Source organism: Rhinatrema bivittatum, chromosome 2, assembly GCF_901001135.1.
Source record: "Rhinatrema bivittatum chromosome 2, aRhiBiv1.1, whole genome shotgun sequence".
NCBI lineage: Eukaryota > Metazoa > Chordata > Amphibia > Gymnophiona > Rhinatrematidae > Rhinatrema > Rhinatrema bivittatum.
Genome location: NC_042616.1, coordinates 325,471,073 through 325,494,923, shown reverse-complemented (window position 1 = coordinate 325,494,923; position 23,851 = coordinate 325,471,073).

The following is a 23,851-nucleotide window of genomic DNA, read 5'->3' as shown; positions in this document are numbered from 1 at the left end:
GGTTGTTAGAAAGGTATGGAGCAAAAAATATCACGAGACAGTAACATGGGGGTCATTTTCAAAAGCGATCGCACACGAAAAGTCCCTTTTTGCGTGCAATCACTAAATGGGGGCGGAGTCGGGGTAGAGTCGTGGCGGAGTTGGCCCCAGAAGAGGAGGAGTCGGGGCGGTACCGGGGCCGACTCTGCGGAGACATCACTGGTGGCGAAAGGTAAGGACCCTTATCGCCACCAGTTTCGCGCCGAATAACTACACCTTTTATGGTGTAGTTATTCGGTGCGAAAACAGGCAGCCAGCGCACCGCAGTGGTGCAATGGCTGCCGACTTTCTCAGCCCCGCCCCCCCGCTTCGCCGCCCCTCATTACAGCCGGATTTTCTAAGGTCTGCGACTTTAGAAAATCCAGGCCATAGTAACATACTGAATGACGGCTGCTATAGATCAAAGTATTCCATCTAGTCTGCCCAACAAGTATTTTTTTTTAATTATTATTTTTTTAAGAGTAGTAGCAACTGCCACTCTATGCACTCTACCCCCATGCCTTCTGTAAGGGTAATAGAAACTTCCACTTCATGCCGGCTACCCTCAAACCATCTTTTAAGGCAGGGGTGGGCAAGTCCGGTCCTCGAGGGCTGCAAACCAGTCGGGTTTTCAGGATACCCCTAATGAATATGCATGCAATAGATTTGCATACAACTGAGGCAGTGTGTATGCAGGTCTCTCTCATGCATATTCATTAAGGATATCCTGAAAACCCGACTAGTTTGCAGCCCTCGAGGACCGGAATTGCCCACCCCTGTTTTAAGGGTAGTAGTATTCTTATTGCTAATGATGGTTAATTATAATTATTATGACATAAGATTCCCAGGTATTTCATATTGTACATAACCCACTTAACCTTTCAAGGACTGTCTTATTATAATAAGCAATTTTTGCATGATATTTTATGTCTTGATACAAATAACAAATCCTGAGTTTTTGTTACTGTTTTCAAGAATCTGTGATATCTCCTGCATTATACAAGATATTATACTGTGCAAAGAGGTAAACCTCCTTCATCAGCACATTTTGCATCTGTTTAGCATATTTATATAAAAATTAGCAAAACAAGATTTTAACATGCAACATGCTCTTTTTTGTGTGAAGTTAAATTATTTCTCACAAAATCAGGCATTTAATTTGCGATAAGACTATTTTTTGTGCATTTACTGCCCTATCACAGTTGAGCAATTGAGCCCCATAACTGGATAACTTTAGGTGTCTATTTTCAGTGGGACATTTATGCTGCAGAATATCCAGGACAAGTTACCGGCTAATTTTAGCTGGATAACAATGTCTGCTCACCAGTTTACTGAATATGCCCCCCAATGCATTGTGGGTTAATTTGTATTGCAGTCAGGTAAAAAGGAACTGCGAATTCCATTGAATTTGATTTATTCCCTTGCAAACCTTAGAGGCTAAGTAGCTTAATATAGGCCTGGGCTGTGACCTGGTTCTCATTTCAAATGCAAATGAGACTACACTTAAACCTCCAGTACTACAGACAGTTCCTAGGCATACTCTTGAGAATCAAAAAGGTAATCCTATCAAACTACCTCACTGCTTTAATATAAGTGAGTCTCTTTATTTCTTACTACTTTAAAACTGGAAAATGAAATGCCCTTCCATTGTTCACTGTGCATTTAAAACTGTCAAGAAATCAGTTTCAAAAACATTAGGTTGCAAGATAAAAGAGGAAAATATTGCAGTTTTTGGTTTGTTCCAGTACTTGACTAATGATTATAGAGAATTTCATAAAAGTTCATTAAGTTAATTAAAACAAATTTGTAATTAATTTAGCTATTTATAAAATACAGTTCTTTTCATTTACAAACACATCAGAGAACTGCAGTACTTGCCATGGAAAGAAACCCAAGCACAGGACAGAGAAGAAAGAGGTTGAAAGGTACAATCATGCAAGAAAGAAAATACATGCTTGTGTGAGACAGATCACATACGTTTAAGGAATGCCACAACCTAGACCTTGGTTTTAATGTCACAAAAGGGTTGAAATGTTTATGAATTGTTTGGTTTATTCAGTTTTATTTTAAAATGTTTTATTTAACATTTTAGCATACAGAAAGTTCTTATATATTGTTTATATCCAAATGAGGTAGAGTGTGTTATATTATAATAAAGGGATCTGCAGATTCAGTCACTTAATATGCCAATCCAAAGTTGTTTTTTATTATTATTTATTATTTATTGATGTCCAACAGGACTGTCAATGAGTTAAAGAGCAAGGTACAAAATGAACAGTAATGCAAAGTCAGTCCCATGGGCAATTATTTTGAATAATTTACTGAGATGGTTAGAAAGATTCTGTATTTGAATGATATTTTGATCTTATTGGTCTCTTCCAATGCAGCCTCCTATGAAACTCAGCTTGTTGGGAAACCTATGAACCTTCCATTTTCCCAGCAGACTCAAGAGCAGTATAAGGTGAAAAAAATGCTGAATAATATCAGCAATATTCTTGTAACTCTCGTCCAGAAATGTTTTATCCCCTGATAATCCCACCACATGCGCATGTAAGTTCCCAGCTCCCCACACTATTATGGCTGGCCCCTGGGAATAGTCTGGAAAAGTAACAAGCAGACTGATAAGCTTTATGCAGCAACTTAAATATAAATTCAACCTTTCTAGCACATATAGATAAACAATGTTTATCTATCGAACGTCGGTATATAAAAGATCGAACGTCGCTATATAAAACGATCGAACGTCGGTATATAAAATAAATAAATAAATAAATAAAATGTGCAGCATTCCACAACCATTTCCAGTTATTTGTATTAAAGGCAGTTGTATGGTCTTCATTCCATTTACTTATCAACTGTTGTTAAGTGTGTAGCCCATATTTAGCTAATGTAGTACATTCATATATTACTGATATGCTCTGCGATGATGCTTCAGTATCACTAAAGAAACTCTTCATCCTATTTAGGTTTCTCAAAGGCTCTTGTATATTCAGAAGAGCCTCCAGGGGCCATCTAAGCTGATAATATCAAATTCTTTCCTGAGCTCTGAAAATATTTTAAAGTCCTTGCTTCCTCAAAGTTGTTAAATAACAATGGGATCCTTCACCTTCCATTCCCTACTCTCTGGTGCAAAAGTGCCACCCAAGATACATGGGTTTTTATATATGGGGGATAATGGTGATAGTATCTCATCTGTTAAACTAAGAAACTTTTGCAGTTATCACCAGACCAGGAAGTTATGAGCCAGTATCAGACTGTTTGTACAAAATGGACCTGTCCTGCATAGAGGATGTGGGCAGGAATAACCATGTAGGTAACTCTACCTCAGAAGTCTGATTCCCCCCCCCCCCCCAATGAGAGCCATATTCTTAGCAAACTTAAACCAAGCCTTTAGGCAGATCAGCCTACCAGCCCAATAATAAATTCTAAGACTGGGTAGCTGCACATGTTATAAAATCTCTGCGTCCATGTGTATGCGGCAGGAATCACGTGCACATGGTGCACATGTGGACTTTTGAAAATTGACCCCTGTGTGTATTAAAATAAATAATATGCAATAATATATTATGGATTTTTATATTTATCAATGCAGTAACTCTACAATTTGCCTGACCATGCCCATTTTTTTTATTGTGGGCACAATTTCTGCTATATTTATAGCAAAATGATAAATTTAGACTCTAGTTTGGGGCCAAAAATATACAAGTAAAAATTCTATATAAAGCTGTATTATCAGTAGAATTATTTGAGTGGGAGTATATGCTGATGCCTTGCATGGCACTCTGCCTCTCCATAAGGTACATGTTAAAAAATGTTTAACTGGCTTTTCACCGCTTTCCTTTACAAGTTATGTCTGTAATGGGTGCTGTAAGCACTAACACAGCCTCAGAGATTTGCACTTGGACTGGTTCTTTTTAATATATTTATAAATGATCTAGAAAGGAGAATCAGGAGGGAGGTGATCAGATTTGCAAATGACACAAATTTATTTAGATTTGTTAATTCACAAGTACATTCTGATAAATGGTAGGAGAACCTTGTAAGGCTGAAAGACTGGGCATTCAAATGTTAGATGAAATTTAATGTGCACAAGTACAAACTGATGCACATAGGGAAAAGTAGCCCATGTTCTTAGTTACATGATGTTAGGTTCCATATTAGGAGTTACACCCAGAAGCTACTTTTTTGACATTATAGTGGACAATACATTGAAATCATTAGCTCAGTGTGCAGTGATAGTCAAAAAAAGCAAGTAGATTAGAAATTATTAGAGAAGGAATGGTGAATAAAATGGATAATGACATAGTATCTTCGCATCATTCCATAGTGAGACCGCAATACTGTTTGCCACATCTAAAAAAATATATAATTGCACTGGAATAGGTTGAAAGAAGGGCCACCAAAATTATAAAGGGAATGGAATGGCTTCCTAATGAGGAAAGGCTAAAGAGGTTAGGATAAAGAGGTTCACCATGAAAAAAAGATGGCTGAGGGATGATAAGGTGGAGGTCTATAAAATCATGAAAAGGGTAGAACAGGTATATGTAAATTGGTTATTTACTCTTTCAGATAACACAATGACTAGGGGCACTCCATGAAGTTAGCAAGTAGTATATTTAAAACAAATCATAGAAAATTATTTCTCACTGATTGCACAATTAAGCTCTAAAATTCATTGCCAGAGGATGTGGTGAAGGCAGTTAGTGTAACTTGATTTAAAAAGGTTTGGACAAGTTCCTGGAGTAGAAGTTCATAAACTGCTATTAATCAAATTGACTGAGGGAATAGCCATTGCTTATTATTTGCATTTATTTACTTATTTATTAGTAGCATGGGATTTATTTACTGTTTGAGTACTTGCCAGGTACTTGTATTCTGTATTGGCCACTATTGTAAGAAAGGATGCTGGGCATCATAAATCCTTGGTCTGATATAGTATGGCAGCTTCCTAAGTTTTTAACATCAGGAGATTTTTGATTCACCTCTGCAAATAGTTTGATAGCTAAGTTGAACAGCAGTGAGGATAGTGGGCATCCTTGTCTACATAGAAACATAGAAATGACAGCAGAAGAAGACAAAACGGCCCATCCAGTCTGCCCAGCAAGCTATGTACATTTTTTATCTCATACTTATCTGTTACTCTTGGCTCTTAGTAACCTTTTGGTTCTATTTCCCTTCCACCCCCACCATTAATGCAGAGAGCAGTGTTGGAACTGCATCTATGTGAAATATTTAGCTTAATTAGTTAGGGGTAGTAACCGCCGCAATAAGCAAGCTACACCCATGCTTATTTGTTTTCCCAGACTATGTAATTCAGTCCTTTTTGGTTGTTTTCTGTATATAGATCCTCTTTTATTCATTCCCTCTGCCGTTGAATCAGGGAGCCATGCTGGTTATGGTGAAGCATCAGTTTTTCTCCCCTGCCGTTGAAGCAGAGAGCTATGCTGGATATGCGTAAAGTATCAGTCTTTCTCCCCTGCCGTTAAAGCAGAGAGCTATGCTGGATATGCATAAAGTATCAGTCTTTCTCCCCTGCTGTTAAAGCAGAGGGCTATGCTGGATATGCGTAAAGTATCAGTCTTTCTCCCCTGCTATTGAAGCAGAGAGCTATGCTGGATGTGTGTAAAGTATCAGTCTTTTTCCCTTGCGTTTGAAGCAGAGAGCTATGCTGGATATGCATTGAAAGTGAAGTATCAGGCTTATTTGGTTTGGGGTAGTAACCGCCGTAACAAGCAAGCTACTCCCTGCTTTTTTGTGAATGCAAATCCTTTTTTCCACATTCATTCACGTCCTCTAGAATTTATGGATCCACACTGTTTATCCCATTCCCCTTTGAAGTCCTTCACAGTTCTGGTCTTCATCACTTCCTCCGGAAGGGCATTCCAAGCATCCACCACCCTCTCTGTGAAGAAATACTTCCTGACATTGGTTCTGAGTCTTCCTCCCTGGAGCTTCAAATCGTGACCCCTGGTTCTGCTGATTTTTTTCCGACGGAAAAGGTTTGTCCTTGTCTTTGGATAATTAAAACCTTTCAAGTATCTGAAAGTCTGTATCATATCACCTCTGCTCCTCCTTTCCTCCAGGGTGTACATATTTAGATTCTTCAATCTCTCCTCATAAGTCATTCGATGAAAACCTATCTTTTTGGTCACACTTCTCTGGACCGCCTCCATCTTGTCTCTGTCTTTTCGGAGATATGGACTCCAGAACTGAACACAGTACTCCAGGTGAGGCCTCAGCAAGGACCTGTACAAGGGGATAATCACTTCCCTTTTCCTACTCGATATTCCTCTCTCTATGCAGCCCAGCATTCTTCTGGCTTTAGCTATCGCCTTGTCACATTGTTTTGCTGACTTCAGATCGTTAGACATTATCATCCCAAGGTCTCTCTCCTGCTCCGTGCACATCAGCCTTTCTCCCCCCATCGAATACAGTTCATTCGGATTTCCACTCCCCATATGCATGACTCTGCACTTCTTGGCATTGAATCTCAACTGCCATATCTTCAACCATTCTTCCAGCTTCTTTAAATCCCGTCTCATTCTCTCCACTCCTTCCGGCGTGTCCACTCTGTTGCAGATCTTAGTGTTGTCCACAAAAAGACAAACCTTACCTTCTATCCCATCCACAATGTCGCTCACAAAGATATTGTACAGGACCGGTCCCAATACTGATCCTTGCGGTACCCCGCTTAACACCGCTCACTCTTCAGAGAGAGTTCCATTTACCAACACACATTGTTTTCTGTCCTTCAACCAGTTTGCAATTCAGGCAATCACCTCGACACTCACTCCTAAGCTTCTCATTTTATTCACCAGTCTCCTGTGTGGGACCGTATCAAAAGCTTTGCTGAAATCCAAGTAGATGACATCGGGTGCCCTTCCTTGATCCAATTCCTTGGTTACCCAGTCAAAAAAGTCAATCAGATTTGTCTGACAGGATCTTCCCCTGGTGAATCCATGCTGCCTCTGGACCAGCAATTCTCCCGACTGTAGATAGTTCACTATTCTCTCTTTCAACAGTGACTCCATTACTTTTCCCACCACCGAAGTGAGGCTAACCGGTCTGTAGTTACCAACCTCTTCTCTGTTCCCACTCTTGTGAAGCGGGACCACCACCGCTCTTCTCCAATCACTCGGCACTACTCCCGTTTCTAGGGATATATTGAACAGGTCACACAGCAGACCTGCCAGCACATCTCTGAGCTCTTTCAGTATCCTGGGATGAGCTTCATCAGGCCCATGGCTTTGTCCACTTTCAGTTTCTCCAGCTCTTCCCATACATTTTCTACTAGTACATCTTAAGATAATGCAAAAAGGGAAGAGAGAAACATCTACCAAAAAATGTGCCCTTGATCTTTCATATAAAACTTGCACCCAAACTAAAAAATGTTCTGGTATGCCAAACTAAAAAAGAAACAAAATGGTGCGGGCCATCCAGTGCTCCTACCATGTGACAGGGGCCAGCCAATGGCACGGATACCCTGCCAAATGGTAAGGGCCATCGGCGCCATTTTGATTAGTGGGAGCAGACGGCCCTGGAGCGGGAGATCGCTCCCGGGACCCCCACTGGACCACCAGGTACCTGTAAAAAGTTTTTTGGGGGGGTTGGGAGCATGGGGGAAGCTAAGGGATTCGTTTTAAAGGGTCAGGGTGGGTTTAGGGGTTATTTTTGTGTGCCGTTTTTCCTGCCCTCCCCCAAAACAATAAGAGAACCCCCACGAACAATATCATGGGGTTTTCCTATCATTTTGGGGGAGCCCCCGATTTCTGACGAATTTGAAAATATCATACAATATTTTCAATCGCCTGAAGCTCGATTCACATCCCTAAAAAGCACTGGATTTATTACTGTGTTCATAAGATTTGAACCTAGTAAATTTGAAGGCACTCTCAGTTTTATTCAATTCAAGTGACTTAAGTTCATCCCTTACTTTTTCCAGGGAAAAATGAGAGGTTAGTCAGCCCTGGTGTTGCCTTGGAGGAAGAAGGTCTCATGATTGGAGAGCATCAACCTGGTGTAGCAAGAAATGATCCTGTAGCAAGGACCTGCTCTCCAGGTGATGCATTGTCCTTTCACTCTGAGCATATCTCCCTAAGGCCTACTGCCTACTGCCAAGGAGAGAAGAGTTAGGTTGGCCATCAAAGTTGATGAATCGATTATTAGGAATGTAGACAGCTGGGTGGCTGGTGGGCATGAGAACCACCTGGTAACACGCCTACCTGGTGAAAGGTGGTGGACCTCACGCATCACCTAGATAGGATTTTAGACAGTGCTGGGGAGGAGCCAGCTGTCATGCTACATGTAGGCACCAATGACACAGGAAAATGTGGGAGGGAGATTCTGGAAGCCAAATTTAGGCTCCTAGGTAGAAAGCTTAAATCCAGAACCTCCAGGGTAGCATTCTCTGAAATGCTCCCTGTTCCACGCGCAGGTTCCCAGAGACAGGCAGAGCTCCGGAGTCTCAATGAGTGGATGAGACAAAAGTGCAAGGAAGAGGGATTCAATTTTGTTAGGAACTGTGGAACCTTTTGGAGAAGGGAGAGTCTCTTCCGAAGGGATGGGCTCCACCCTAACCAGGGTGGAACCAGACTGCTGGCGCTAACCTGTAAAAAGGGGATAGAGCAGCTTTTAAACTAGAACAAAGGGGAAATCTGACAGTCGCTCAGCAGCGCATAGTTCAGAGAAAGGTATCTTCAAAGGATACTAATGGTGCATTAGAATTAGGGCATCCCGACAGTGAGGTTCCAATAATAAGAAACATAGTCCTAGTGCCTGTAACTAAAAACTCACCTGAGCTAAAAAATTCTAACTTATCACTATCAATTAAAAAGCAGAATGAAAATACAAACAAAAAACAAACTTTGAAATGTTTGTATGCTAATGCCAGAACTCTAAGAAGTAAGATGGGAGAATTAGAATGTATAGCAGTGAATGATGACATAGACTTAATTGGCATCTCAGAGACATGGTGGAAGGAGGACAACCAATGGGACAGTGCTATACCGGGGTACAAATTATATCACAATGACAGAGAGGAGCACCCGGGAGGCGGTGTAGCACTTTATGTCCAGGATGGCATAGAGTCCAAAAGGATAAACATCCTGCATGAGACTAAATGCCCAATTGAATCTTTATGGGTTGATATCCCTTGTGTGTCAGGGAAGACTATAGTGATGGGTGTATACTACCGTCCACCTGATCAAGATGGTCAGAGAAATTAGGGAAGCTAACCAAATTGGTAGTGTGGTAATAATGGGAGATTTCAATTACCAAGAAGCAAATATGAGCAAGTGCTGCACCTCAAGCAATATCGCAAAGTACACACAGTGCAGAGAAATGTTCAATCCTGATAGAATACGCTGAAGGTAATGTAAAACATAAAGTGTTTTATTGTTTCAATATGGCAACTCCACAAGTTTATACAAGCACCGGTTTAATGGCGTCCCCCGACACGGTCCCGTGTTTCGCCGCAGGCTGCATCGGGGGGGATCGCCACCACAGGAATTCACAGGAAAACTGACAGCAGAATTTGAAGAATGACAGGCGCTCCCTGTCATTCTTCAAATTCTGCTGTCAGTTTTCCTGTGAATTCCTGTGGTGGCGATCCCCCCCGATGCAGCCTGCGGCGAAACACGGGACCGTGTCGGGGGACGCCATTAAACCGGTGCTTGTATAAACTTGTGGAGTTGCCATATTGAAACAATAAAACACTTTATGTTTTACATTACCTTCAGAGTATTCTATCAGGATTGAACATTTCTCTGCACTGTGTGTACTTTGCGAGATTTCAATTACCCCAATATTGACTGGGTAAATGTATCATTGGTACATGCTAGAGTTATAAAGTTCCTGGATGGAATAAATGACATTTTTATGGAGCAATTGGTTCAGGAACCAACAGGAGAGGGAGACATTTTAGATCTAATTCTCAGTGGAGCAAAGGATTTGGTGAGAGAGGTAATGGTGATGGGGCCCACTTGGCAATAGTGATCATAATATGATCACATTTGAATTAATGACTGGAAGGGGGACAGTAAGCAAATCCACGGCTCTCGTACTAAACTTTTAAAAGGGAAATTTTGATAAAATGAGAAAAAATGTTAGAAAAAAACTGAAAGGAGCAACTACAAAGGTGAAAAATGTGCAAAAGGCATGGTCATTGTTAAGAAATATCATCCTAGAAGCACAGTCCAGATGTATTCCACATATTAAAAAAGTTGGAAAGAAGGCAAAACGATTACCGGCATGGTTAAAAGGGGAGGTGAAAGAAGCTATTTTAGCCAAAAGATCTTCATTCAGAAATTGGAAGAAGGATCCAAAAGAAGAAAATAGGATAATGCATAAACATTGGCAAGTTAAATGTAAGACTGATAAGACAGGCTAAGAGAGAATTTGAAAAGAAGTTGGCCGTAGAGGCAAAAACTCACAGTAAAAACTTTTTAAAATATATCTGAAGCAGAAAGCCTGTGAGAGTCAGTTGGACCGTTAGATGATTGAGGGGTTAAAGGGGTACTTAGAGAAAATAAGGTCATCACGGAAAGATTAAATGATTTCTTTGCTTCAGTGTTCACTGAAGAGGAAGTTGGGGAGGTACCCGTACTGAAGAAGGTTTTCATGGGTAATGATACAGATGGACTGAACCAAATCACAGTGAACTTAGAAGATGTGGTAGGCCTGATTGACAAACTGAAGAGTAGTAAATCACCTGGACCGGATGGTATACACCCCGGGGTTCTGAAGGAAATAAAAAATGAAATTTCAGAACTATTAGTAAAGATTTGTAACCTGTCATTAAAATCATCCATTCTACCTGTGTTGCGTCCGTCGCTGCTCGACGCCCTCACTCCACTCTTCTTTCCACTGTGGCGACTCCCTCCGGGCCTAATGGATGGTTTGGTGTTGCAGTGTCTTCTTGCCATCTTCCTCCGGCGTCCCCGGAGCAGCACGACGCTGTAGATCCACCATGTTCCTGATAACATAGGACGTGCGCGCTCCGAATTATGTACCAGCAAGGGCGCGAACCTCATGGGCGTCCCCCTGAACTGACATCATCCGCTTCCAATATAAAAGGTCTCAGAAATTGCTAATGGATCGAGTTAGCAATGGGTTCACTACCTAAGCTACTCTGCCTCTTCGGACTTATCAGGGGTACCCGCTCCTCGGGGGCCTCACTCTCTTTTCTCTATTTCAGATTGCCGATAGGAACCGGTAGGGATGTGAATCGTTTTTCAACGATTAAAATCATCGTCCGATAATTTTAATATCATCTTAAATCGTTATAGAACACAATACAATAAAATTCTAACGATTTATCGTTAAAAATCGTTAAATCGTGTTAGTGCGCACTAACTTCCGTTAGTGCGCACTAACAGAAAATTATACAAATTGACACTTTCCAGGTCAGTAAAGGTCAGTTAGGAATGAATATGTATTCCTATTGGCTGGCTGCCCTCTTATCTAATGATGTTACCAAGGTTCCCACTGAGGTGATGGTTGGAGGGATGGGAAATGGAAATGGAAACTCAGAAACACTAACAGAAAATGATAGAAATTATTGACACTTTCCAGGTCAGTAAAGGTCAGTTAGGAATGAATATGTATTCCTATTGGCTGGCTGCCCTCTTATCTATTGATGTTACCAAGGTTCCAACTGAGGTGATGGTTGGGGGGATGGGAAATGGAAACTGTTGGTAGTTGACAAAAAAAGTAATGTGATCAGTCAATATGACTAGAACTTGTGCCCTATTCCTGATACCAGGAGTGTTGTGATCTTCCTGCACTCAGTGCCCTATCCCTGATACCAGGGGTGTTGTGATCTTCCTGCACACAGTGCCCTAACCCAGACACCAGGGGTGTTGTGATCTTCCTGCACACAGTGTCCTATCTCTATTAATACCAGGAGTGTTGTGATCTTCCTGCACATAGTGCCCTAACCCTAATACCAGGGGTGTTGTGATCTTCCTGCACACAGTGCCCTAACCCTGACACCAGGGGTGTTGTGATCTTCCTGCACACAGTGCCCTAACCCTGACACCAGGAGTGTTGTGATCTTCCTGCACACAGTGCCCTAATCCTGATACCAGGGGTGTTGTGATCTTCCTGCACACAGTGCCCTATTCCTGATACCAGGAGTGTTGTGATCTTCCTGCACGCAGTGCCCTATCCCTGATACCGGGATGTGTGCAAGAAGATCACAACACCCCCGGTAACCGGGATAGGGCACTGCATGCAGGAAGATCACAACACCCCCGGTATCAGGAATAGGGCACTATGTGCAGGAAGATCACAACACCCCTGGTATTAGGGATAGGGCACTGTGTGCAGGAAGATCACAACACTCCTGGTATTAATAGGGATAGGGCACTGCATGCAGGAAGATCACAACACCCCTGGTATCAGGGATAGGGCACTGTGTGCAGGAAGATCACAACACCCCGGAGGAGTGAGGGTCAGGCAGCTCCCCCCTGTCTGTGAAGCCAGCCTCTCACTAGTAATGCAGGGAGGGAGCTGTCTCACCCTTCACCATCCTCCTCACCCCCCCCCCCACCCACACACCATTCACTGGCAGGGACATGGGGGAAGGGAGGACTGAGGGTCAGGCAGCTCCCTCCTGTCTATGAAGCCAGCCTCTCACTAGTAATGCAGGGAGGGAGCTGTCTCACCCTTCACCATCCTCCTCCCCCCAACCCTCACCCACACCAATTACTTGCTGAGACTTATGGGAAGGGAGGAGTGAGGGTCAGGCAGCTCCCCCCTGTCTGTGAAGCCAGCCTCTCACTAGTAATGCAGGGAGGGAGCTGTCTCACCCTTCACCATCCTCCCTCCCCTCCCCCACACACCATTCACTGGCTGGGACATGGGGGAAGGGAGGAGTGAGGGTCAGGCAGCTCCCTCCTGTATGTGTAGCCAGCCTCTCACTAGTAATGCAGGGAGGGAGCTGTGTCACCCTTCACCATCCTCCTCCCCCCATCCTCACCCATACACCATTCAATGGCTGGGACATGGGGGAGGGGAGGAGTGAGGATCAGGAAGCTCCCCCCTGTCTGTGAAGCCAGCCTCTCACTAGTAATGCAGGGAGGGAGCTGTCTCACCCTTCACCATCCTCCTCCCCCCCCCCCTCACCCACACACCATTCACTTGCTGGGACTTGGGGGAGGGGAGGAGTGAGGGTCAGGAAGCTCCCCCCCCTGTCTGTGAAGCCAGCCTCTCACTAGTAATGCAGGGAAGGAGCTGTTTCAGCCTCACCATCCTCCCCCCCCCCCCTCACCCACACACCATTCACTGGCTGGGACATGGGGGAGGGGAGGAGTGAGGGTCAGGAAGCTCCCCCCTGTCTGTGAAGCCAGCCTCTCACTAGTAATGCAGGCGGGATAGGGCACTGCATGCAGGAAGATCACAACACCCCTGGTGTCAGGGTTAGGGCACTGTGTGCAGGAAGATCACAACACTCCTGGTATTAATAGGGATAATGCACTGTGTGCAGGAAGATCACAACACTCCTGGTATTAATAGGGATAGGGCACTGTGTGCAGGAAGATCACAACACTCCTGGTATTAATAGGGATAGGGCACTGTGTGCAGGAAGATCACAGCACCCCTGGTATCAGGGTTAGGGCATTGTGTGCAGGAAGATCACAACACTCCTGGTATTAATAGGGATAGGGCACTGCATGCAGGAAGATCACAACACTCCCGTTATCAGGGATACGGCACTGCATGCAGGAAGATCACAACACTCCTGCTATCAGGGATAGGGCACAAGTTCTAGTCACATTGACTGATCACATTACTTTTTTTGTCAAGCTACCAACTGTTTCCATTTCCCATCCCCCATATATTGTCAGTGGGAACCTTGGTAACATGAATAAATAAGAGGGCAGCCAATAGGAATACATATTCATTCCTAAACTAACCTTAACTGACCTGAAAAGTGTCAAATTGTATCATTTTCTGTTAGTGCGCACTAACAATGGTTAGTGCGCACTAATCGGAAAAAACAATTTTTTAACTAAAAAATCGTGCCAAACACGATTTTCTTCTCCTGCCAGACGATTTCAATCGTTAAGACAATAGGGCACATGATTCACATCCCTAGGAACCGGTACTCGCTAGGGATGTGAATCGTTTTCCATATCGTCTTAACGATAGAAATCGTGTGGCAGGGCAAGAAAATCGTCTTAGGCACGATTTTTTTAGTTAAAAAATCGTTAAAAAATCGTTTTTTTCCGATTAGTGCGCACTAACTCGAGTTAGTGCGCACTAACGGGAGTTAGTGCGCACTAACTGGGAGTTAGTGCGCACTAACTGAAAATGATACAATTTGACACTTTTCAGGTCAGTTAAGGTCAGTTTAGGAATGAATATGTATTCCTATTGGCTGCCCTCTTATTTATTCATGTTACCAAGTTTCCTACTGACAGTATATGGGGGATGGGAAATGGAAACAGTTGGTAGCTTGACAAAACAAGTAATGTGATCAGTCAATGTGACTAGAACTTGTGCCCTAACCCTGATACCAGGGGTATTGTGATCTTCCTGCACACAGTGCCCTATCCCTATTAATACCAGGAGTGTTGTGATCTTCCTGCACACAGTGCCCTATCCCTAATACCAGGGGTGTTGTGATCTTCCTGCACACAGTGCCCTATTCCTGATACTGGGGGTGTTGTGATCTTCCTGCACACAGTGCCCTATTCCTGATACCGGGGGTGTTGTGATCTTCTTGCACACATCCCGATATCAGGGATAGGGCACTGCATGCAGGAAGATCACAACACTCCTGGTATTAATAGGGATAGGGCACTGCATGCAGGAAGATCACAACACTCCTGGTATTAATAGGGATAGGGCACTGCATGCAGGAAGATCACAACACCCCTGGTATCAGGGATAGGGCACTGTGTGCAGGAAGATCACAATACCCCGGAGGAGTGAGGGTCAGGCAGCTCCCCCCTGTCTGTGAAGCCAGCCTCTCACTAGTAATGCAGGGAGGGAGCTGTCTCAGACTTCACCATCCTCCCCCCCCCCCTCACCCACACACCATTCACTAGCTGGGACATGGGGGAAGTCAGGAGTGAGGGTCAGGCAGCTCCCCCCTGTCTGTGAAGCCAGCCTCTCACTAGTAATGCAGGGAGGGAGCTGTCTCAGACTTCACCATCCTCCCCCCCCCCCCTCACCCACACACCATTCACTAGCTGGGACATGGGGGAAGTCAGGAGTGAGGGTCAGGCAGCTCCCCCCTGTCTGTGAAGCCAGCCTCTCACTAGTAATGCAGGGAGGGAGCTGTCTCAGACTTCACCATCCTCCCCCCCCCCCTCACCCACACACCATTCACTAGCTGGGACATGGGGGAAATCAGGAGTGAGGGTCAGGCAGCTCCCCCCTGTCTGTGAAGCCAGCCTCTCACTAGTAATGCAGGGAGGGAGCTGTCTCAGACTTCACCATCCTCCCCCCCCCCTCACCCACACACCATTCACTAGCTGGGACATGGGGGAAGTCAGGAGTGAGGGTCAGGCAGCTCCCCCCTGTCTGTGAAGCCAGCCTCTCACTAGTAATGCAGGGAGGGAGCTGTCTCAGACTGGTATCAGGGTTAGGGCACTGTGTGCAGGAAGATCACAACACTCCTGGTATTAATAGGGATAGGGCACTGTAAGAGATGACTGTAGTAGATTGAATAAAGATCTGATGTTTCTGCTCTCCTCACACCAAACAAAAACAACACACAAGCAGAGAAGCCCTTCTTACAAAGCTGAGCTAGTGAGTTAAGTAGGAGGAAAAGTAAACATACTGGTGTCAGTGTGGCTACTTAAAAAATACACTTACCAACAATCAATTACATATATTTGAACTGTGTACAGTTCCAGCCAGGACCACCTTTCTAAAATGCACAGTGATTGGCAAATTCAACATGCACTAGCATTTCAGGTGCCTGCTAACAAAAATAATAAACAAACAAGTTCTAGTCACGTGAGTGCTGATCATTACATTACTTTTTTTGTCAAGCTTCCAACTGTTTCCATTTCACATCCCCCCAACCATATTGGTAACATCAATAGATAAGAGCACAGCCAGCCAATAGGAATACATACATACATATTCATTCCTAAGTGACCTTTACTGACCTGGGAAGTGTGAACACTTTGTTTCATTTTCTGTTGGTGTTCGTTAGTTTCCAGTTCCATTTCCCATCCCCCCAACCATCACCTCAGTGGTAACCTTGGTAACATCAATAGATAGAGGGCAGCCAGCCAATAGGAACACATATTCATTCCTAACTGACCTTCAGTGACCTGGAAAGTGTTTATTTGTATCATTTTCAGTTAGTGCGCACTAAATCGAGTTAGTGCGCACTAACGGGGAGTTAGTGCGCACTAACTTGATTTAGTGCGCACTAACACGATTTAACGATTTTTAACGATAAATCGTTAGAATTTCTATTGTATCGTGTTCTATAACGATTTAAGACGATATAAACATTATCGGACGATAATTTTAATCGTTGAAAAACGATTCACATCCCTAGTACTCGCTCCTCGAGGGCCCATGTTCCTGAACACTCTGAAGATTCTCTACTGCCTGGAAGCTATCACAGAAACAGACAATTGTGAGTTACCATCGCTCTCTCAGAGCTTTCCCTGGAATCAGGTACTCGCTCCTCGAGGGCCTAACCCTTTCCAGCTACTGAGCTTTCTAAAGACCTTATGTGAAATCTGGCATCCAGTTCTGGCTATGAACACAGCATACCCTGTCTACTCACTATCTATAGTTTCTCTACAGCTCAGCAACCCTGGGATTGCATTTTCAGTACCTGAGGGACTTCAGCACTGCCGGGCATAGCAGCTCACTACTGCTACCTCTGGTGGTTCTACTAACCTGTCTAATAAAATAATTATCTGTGTCTGTCTCCATACTCATGCCTAGCCGGTGGTCCCTCTCAGGATGTCCTCATGGGGGCACAGTCATCTGCCATCATCCCAAGGATTCACCTATCTACATTCCTCTACAGCTGAGTGTCCTCTCCAAGCACTCGGCTGGTAACAGATGGCTACTCCTTTCCTACCAGGAGCCTTCAGCAACAGATTCATAACAGCTTGCTAACTCCACCTCCATCAGGAGCTAGTACACAACAGATTGCTACTCCTAGCTCTAACACAGAGCTTTCCTAACAAGTTTGCTAACTCCTCCCCATCATAGGAGTTTAACCATAACAGATTGCTAGCTCCTCCCTCCAGAGGAGCTCACACTTAAAAAGATTGCTAACTCCTCCCCTTTCAGGAGTCGAAGCATAAGAGATTACTAACTCCCTAGCAGATCCTCATCAGATTGCTAACTCCTATCTGATTGCAACTCCCATCAGCTTAGCGGATTATAACAACCTGAAGACTGTAGAATAGCATTAGCTAATGCAACCCCAATATTTAAAAAGGGCAGCAGGGGGTGATATGGGAAACTACAGACTGGTTAGCCTGACTTCAGTGCCAGGAAAAATAGTGGAAAGTGTTCTAAATATCAAAATCACAGAACATATGGAAAGACATGGTTTAATGGAACAAAGTCAGCATGGCTTTACCCAAGGCAAGTCTTGCCTCACAAATCTGCTTCACCTTTTTGAAGGAGTTAATAAACATGTGGATAAAGGTGAACTGGTAGATGTAGTGTACTTGGATTTTCAGAAGGCGTTTGACAAAGTTCCTCATGAGAGGCTTCTAGGAAAAGTAAAAAATCATGGGATAGGTGGCAATGTCCTTTCGTGGATTACAAACTGGCTAAAAGACAGAAAACAGAGAGGATTTAATGGACAGTTTTCTCAGTGGAAGGGAGTGGGCAGTGGAGTGCCTCATGGATCTGTATTGGGACCCTTAATTTTCAATATATTTATAAACGCTCTGGAAAGAAATACGACAAGTGAGGTAATCAAATTTGCAGATGATATAAAATTGTTCAGAATAGTTAAATCACAAGCAGATTGTGATAAATTGCAGGAAGACCTTGTAAGACTGGAAAATTGGGCATCAAAATGGCAAATGAAATTTAATGTGGATAAGTGCAAGGTGATGCATATAGGGAAAAATAACCAATGCTATAGTTACACAATGTTAGGTTCCTTATTAGGTGCTACCACCACCCAAGAAAGAGATCTAGGTGTCATAGTGGATAACACATTGCAATTGTCAGTTCAGTGTGCTGTGGCAGTCAAGAAAGCAAACAGAATGTTGGGAATTATTAGAAAGGGAATGGTGAATAAAACAGAAAATGTCATAATGCCTCTGTATCGCTCCATTGTAAGACCGCACCTTGAATACTGTGTACAATTATGTTTGCCGCATCTCAAAAAAGATATAGTTGCAATGGAGAAGGTACAGAGAAGGGCGACCAAAATGATAAGGGGAATGGAACAGCTCCCCTATGAGGAAAGACTAAAGAGGTTAGGACTTTTAAGCTTGGAGAAGAGACGGCTGAGGGGGGATATGATAGAGGTGTTTAAAATCATGAGAGGTCTAGGAAGGGTAGATGTGAATCGGTTATTTACTCTTTCAGATAATAGAAAGACTAGGGGGCACTCCATGAAGTTAGCGTGTGGCACATTTAAAACTAATCGGAGAAAGTTCTTTTTCACTCAACGCACAATTAAACTCTGGAATTTGTTGCCAGAGAATGTGGTTAGTGCAGTTAGTATAGCTGTGTTTAAAAAAGGATTGGATATGTTCTTGGAGGAAAAGTCCATTATCTGCTATTAATTAAGTTGACTTAGAAAATAGCCACTGCTATTACTAGCAACAGCAACATGAAATTGACTTAGTTTTTGGGAACTTGCCAGGTTCTTATGGCCTGGATTGACCACTGTTGGAAACAGGAAGCTGGGCTTGATGGACCTTTGTTCTGACCCAGTATGGCATGTTCTTATGTTCTTATGTAACGCAAGGTTTTAACAGAACAATCAGTCTTGTGCCTAGCTTTCAATTTTTTAATTTTTGTCATCAATAAGTCCTGTCGTATCTTAACTTCACTTTGCAGGTAGCTAACATAAGCAATTATCTCGCCTCTTATAAATAAATGCCTTAAAAGTCTCTAACTGCATTGTAGTATTATAATTAGACTCAGGATAATGCCTATTAACACATGTATATGGATACATGAAAGTGAACATAAATGCATATTTTTAACTTTTATGAAATATGGAATACACGAGTAGAGGATACTTACATGTGTATATGCTAGATGTTATGTGGGTAACGTTTTGAGAATTCACCTTTAATTGTTTTTGCTAATGTGGAAGCTCCTCAGCTACATTATGTTAATCCCTTGGTAACCAGAACCTGAAAATTATTTATAAGAAAGTTATACAGTCATAATATGTACTAGAAGCATGATGTTATGTGGGTGCTTCAATATCCAGTAGAATCTAAACTCAAAAGTGAATAAAACAGACTTGTAGTTATGCTCTGAGTGAAGTGGTTGCTGAGATCCCATTGGGTCTAAAATTCTTTCTATTATTCTGTTCACAGCTGGTGCCATTACATGACTACACATTAATGAGTAAAGAAATAAAAAAGAGGTCTAATCAAGCTATGTGGGTTGATCAAGGATCACAGCCTAAAAGAATTGTAAAAAAACAGTATGACGAGAAGGCTGGACATGTAGGTGAGCAGCCTCTGAGGATGAGGTAGGAGCTGTATCAGACTGGTAGAAACAAATATATCAAAAAGCCCATGGAAGCACAGGCTGCTGAAATGGAATATTATCTGGAAGTTATCAGAAAGGGGCCAAGCTAGCAAATACAGTATGAGAAAATACAACTCATTTGAAAAATTTGATATGAGGATTATTGATTTGGAGGAGTCACTCATCTCTGCCAGAGCCAATATTGATAAACTAGAATGCAATTATAAAGCAGTAGTAGATAAGCTAGATGATCTAGAGAACTGATCCCACCACAACAAACAAAGAACACGCGAGGTCCCAGAAAAAGTGAAAGGGAACAATCTGGTCAAATTTCAAATTCATTTCAAGATGACTGCAAGACACACTGAAATTATAATGCAAGATGGTTTGGTGAAATCATACACATCATGTGCTGGGCCTGGCTCCAGCTAAAAGGAATTGGCCTTGGACACTGATAATCAATTTCCTTAATGTTAATGATACATGCAGAATAATGGACTTGGCTGAGTGTGCTAGTGAAATTTCCTATCAAGGTGGCAAGATCATGAGTTTTCAAGACTTCGCTGAATTGCAGAGAAGACAGGAATTTGTAGGCATTAAAAGGTGGTTCAGAAACCTGACATCTTATGTGCTGTATTGCACTCTGCACATTTCAGAGTGACAGTGAATGGGAAGACTATTTATTTATTCATTGTATCTATAAATTTATTTTATTTATTTATTTATTTGAGTTTTTTCTGTACCGGCATTCGCGATGGGTATCGCATCATGCCGGTTTACAATTAACAAGGAGTGACAAAAGGAATATAAATAAGAACATTAACAAGTGCTAAAAGAAAAAAATAGTAGTTACAATAAAACAGGGACATAATACAACTTGGAACGGTGAAGAAGAGATAGTAATTTAACATTGAAAAATAAAAGAAAAGGAATAGAAAATAAAAAAATATTCGATATTCTGCTTTTTGCTACATTTGGTCTCAAATTGGATTACTGAAATTAAGACTTAGTAAAAATTGGTGAATGTAATTAACAATGAGTAACACTATGGCATAAGGACTTTGAAGAAAGTACCGTTCCTGAGAAATTACCTTCTGCTTTCTGGAGAAATGAATTGGTGAGAATAAAAGAAAAGCAAAAATTAAAAGAAAAAATATTCAAAAACAAAAACAGAGTGGGGCAGATTTTAAAAAAGTACACGAGCGTGTACTTTTGTTCGCGCACCCGGCGCAAAGAAGAGTACGCCGGATTTTAATAAATTCGCGCATAGCCGCGTGTATCTTTTAAAATCCAGGGTCGGCGCACGCAAGGCTGCACAAAATCAGCAGCCGGTGCGCGCTGAGCCGCGCAGCCTGCCTCCATTCCCTCCGAGGCCACTCCGAAATCGGAACGTCCTCAGAGGGAACTTTGTTTCTGGCGCCCCCCACCTTTCCTTTCCTTCCCTGAATTAACTTGCCTCTCGGCCCTAACTAATTCCACCCCCCTACCTTTATTTCAAAAGTTACGCCTGCCCAAGGCAGGCATAACTTACGCACACAGGCCGGCTGCCGGTGCGCCATGTTCTGGTCTGGGGGCTGGTCTGGAGGCCGCGGCTACGCCCCCGGAATGCCCCCCCCCGATGATGCGCCAGCTGCGACATGCCCCCAACACAACCCCCCAGGAAAGCCCCGGGACTTACTCGCGTCCTGGGGCTTGTTGCCGCCACCGAGCCTATGCAACATAGGGTCAGCGCGCGCAGGGGATGGAAGGGGCAGCTTTTTGGGGGTTACATTAATTTATTTAAAATTTTTTCTATACCGGCGTTTAGTGATATACCATCAGAACGGTTTACAAATAGGTACATAAATAAATTCAAGATGGGTTGTACTTTAACAAGGGGGTGCCGCAGTTGTTCAGATACATGATTCAATATTATAAGCTATATGTAAAGTGTATTAAAATTCCCTTTATGGGCTAACCGTAGATGCGGTATACTGTAATTCTTTAACTTAATACATAAGTGTGATAAAATAAAAATAAAAACACACATATGTTCTCAGGTGACTTTTGCTTGTGCGTATAAGTCCTTTTCTTGTTTCTTAGTACTACCTATTTTCCATTCTCACTTTGAAAGGCCTTTTTGAAAAGCCATGTTTTTAAGCTTTTTTTGAGGAGTTTTTGATCCCTCATTAGTCTTATTTCGGGTGGCATTGAGTTCCATAATATAGGGCCGGCTAATGACAGTGCTCTCTCTCTTACTTGTGTCAGTTTAGCTGTCTTTATTTATTTATTTATTTATCTATCTATTTATTTATTTATTTATTTATTTATTTAGCGTTTTTCTATACCGGCATTCATGATTAGAAACCACATCATGCCGGTTTACATGCAACAAGGGGTGAGAACAAAAAACGGAACATAAACAAGTGCAATGAGATCAAAAGTTACATTACAACAAGGGTCTTAAACTGGGAAGAGAATTAGAATAAGAGAGCCGAGTAGTAAGGATTACATTATTTACATTATTTACATTATAATGTGAAGTCTCTTGTATAATTTGCTATCTCTTATAAAATTGCTATCATTTAGTTCGGATCTGGGAAGGCTTGTTTAAATAGCCAAGCCTTACTAACCATACCCTCTTTACAGAGGGTATGGTTAGTAAGGCTTTATTTGCTGATCTGAGATTTCTTTGGGGAACATGTAGTCTTAATGCAGTGTTTAACCAATCAGTATTTTCTTCATAAATTAACTTGTGGATTGTGCAAAGTGTTTTAAATTGTACTCTTTGTTCGATTGGCAGCCAGTGTAATTCAATAAGAGATTGAGTGATGTGGTGTTACAGCTATGGCTGCTGTGCAACCGCCTCACCACCAGGGGTCCCTCTAGAGCTGGATCTCCTGACAGGCCCAGTCCATCTCCCTTCTCCTCTCTATGTTCTGGGCTGTCCCTTATAACCCTGCCTGACAGTTCCCTCAGTGCTTCGGCATCGAGCTCGCCTGGGCTCCCTGCTCTAGCCTTCCTTGCTTGCTGTGCATTTGGTCCCTGGACCTTCCCTTGCCTTGCGCGGCCTTCAGGCCTTATTCCTTGCCTTGCCTTGCGCGGCCTTTGGGCCTTATTCCTTGCCTTGCCTTGCGCGGCCTTCGGGCCTTATGCCTTGCCTTGCCTTGCCTTGCGCGGCCTTCGGGCCTTATTCCTTGCCTTGCCTTGCGCGGCCTTCGGGCCTTATTCCTTGCCTTGCCTTGCCTTGCGCGGCCTTCGGGCCTTATTCCTTGCCTTGTCTTGTCTTGCCTTGTGTGGCCTACAGGCCTTCTGTGTGTGTGTGGCCTACGGGCCTTCTGACCTGCCTTGCCCTGCTTACGGTGTGTGGCCTACGGGCCTTCGGTGTGTGTGTGTGGCCTACGGGCCTTCTGACCTGCCTTGCCCTGCTTACGGTGTGTGGCCTACGGGCCTTCTGTGTGTGTGTGGCCTACGGGCCTTCTCTGCCTTGCCTTGCTTACGGTGTGTGGCCTACGGGCCTTCTGACCTGCCTTGCCCTGACCCAGCCTGAACCCAGACACTGCTACTTGCCGCCTGCCCTGACCCAGCCTAGACCCAGACACTGCTACTTGCCGCCTGCCCTGACCCAGCCTGAACCCAGACACTGCTACTTGCCGCCTGCCCTGACCCAGCCTAGACCCAGGCACTGCGACTTGCCGCCTGCCCTGACCCAGCCTGGACCCAGACACTGCTACTTGCTGCCTGCCCTGACCCAGCCTGGAACCAGACACTGTTTCTAGCCATTCCTGTCTCTCTCCACCTGGAACCACCCTGCTGGGTGGTGTTCACGACTCCTGACCGGAGCCCAAGCGTAACATGTGGTCCCTTCTGCTTTTTCCAGTTAGGATTCTGGCTGCAGAGTTCTGTAAGATTTGGAGTGATCTTAGTGTTGAATGTGGTAATCCAAGGAAGAGTGTGTTACAATAGTCTGTGCTAGTAATAATAAGGGCTTGGAGAACGGTTCGAAAGTGCGCTTGGGTTAGTAGTGGTTTTAGCCTTCTAAGGACCATTAGTTTCGCGTACCCCTCTCTGACTTTCAATGATATGTGTTGTTTGAGGTTGATTTCATTGTCAATTATTACTCTTAGGTTTCGAGTTTTTTCGGTTAGTTCCACTATCTGATTGTTTCTGAGTTTGATGGGATTCTGGA